This window comes from Cebus imitator, unplaced genomic scaffold (genome assembly GCF_001604975.1).
Source record: "Cebus imitator isolate Cc_AM_T3 unplaced genomic scaffold, Cebus_imitator-1.0 Scaffold439, whole genome shotgun sequence".
NCBI classification, from domain to species: Eukaryota; Metazoa; Chordata; class Mammalia; order Primates; family Cebidae; genus Cebus; species Cebus imitator.
Genome location: NW_016107754.1, coordinates 505,414 through 506,642, shown reverse-complemented (window position 1 = coordinate 506,642; position 1,229 = coordinate 505,414). Strand labels below are relative to the sequence as shown.

At 45.7% G+C, this 1,229-nt stretch overlaps 1 pseudogene; it reads left to right on the top strand.

The window, feature by feature from the left end:
- The first annotated feature begins 432 nt into the window (after nucleotides 1–432).
- LOC119468481 lies at nucleotides 433–812 on the top strand (annotated as a pseudogene).
- The last annotated feature ends 417 nt before the right edge of the window (nucleotides 813–1,229 follow it).

The following is a 1,229-nucleotide window of genomic DNA, read 5'->3' as shown; positions in this document are numbered from 1 at the left end:
CAATTTTGGCCAGGCTGGTCTCAAACTCCTGACCTCGTGATCCGCTCGCCTCCTGCCTCCCAAAGTGCTGGGATTACAGGCATAAGCCATCACGCCCGGCTGGCCTTCACATTCTCAAATTGCCTCACATTGAGATATTTCAAATCATCTCCAGGCTGGGCAGGAGGATCACCTGAGGTCAGGAGTTCGAGACCAGCCTAGCCAACATGGTGAAACCCCATCTCTACTAAAAATACAAAAATTAGCTTGATGTGGTGGCTGGTGCCGTAATCCCTGCTACTGGAGAGGCTGAGGCAGGAGAATCCCTTGAGCCAGGTAGGCGGAGCTTGCAGGGAGCTGACATCTCGCTGCCCCTGCACTCCAGCTTGGACAATAAAGTGAGACTCTGTCCCCCAAAATAAAATAAAATAGCTGTTTTACCAGGGACCCTCCAACATGGGCCGCGTTCGCACCAAAACAGTGAAGAAGGCGGCTCGGGTCATTATGGAAAAGTACTACAGGCACCTGGGCAACGACCTCCACACGAACAAGCACCATTATCCCTAGCAAGAAGCTGTGTGACAAGACAGCAGGCTCTGCCACGCGTCTGATGAGGCGGATTCAGAGAGGCTCAGTAAGAGGTATCTCCATCAAGCTGCAGGAGAAAAAGAGAGAAAGGAGAGACCATTATGTTCCTAAGGTCTCAGCCCTGGATCAGATCATTGAAGCAGATCCTGACAAAATGCTGAAGCTTTTGGATTTCAGCAGTCTGTCCAACCTGCAGGTCACTCAGCCTACAATTGAATTTCAAAACGCGTCAGGGAGCTGTTTGAATCTTTTCTGCAATGCGGTATTATTTTCAATAAAACTGGGACAACAACAACAACAAAATAAAATAAACATCTCCAAATGATGTTATTTATATAGCCAGAGATACCCTATCAGAATTAAGAGAAATGTGCTAGCTATGCAATTTTAATTGTTAGAAGTAAATATACTCTATATACAACAACTTTCATAGATTTCTGTTGTCATTTTTCATTTTTTGTGTGTGTACATGGAGTCTGAAAACATGGAAGTATCTTGGGCCTTTCTCAGCATCTAAGGATTCCCGTCTGGGTTTTTTTTTTTTTTTTTTTTTTTTTGTATTTTTAGTGGAGTCAGAGTCTTGCTCTGTCCCCCAGGCTCTAGTGCGATGGTGCAATCATGCCTTACTGCAGCCTTGACCTCCTGGGCTCAAGTGATCCGTA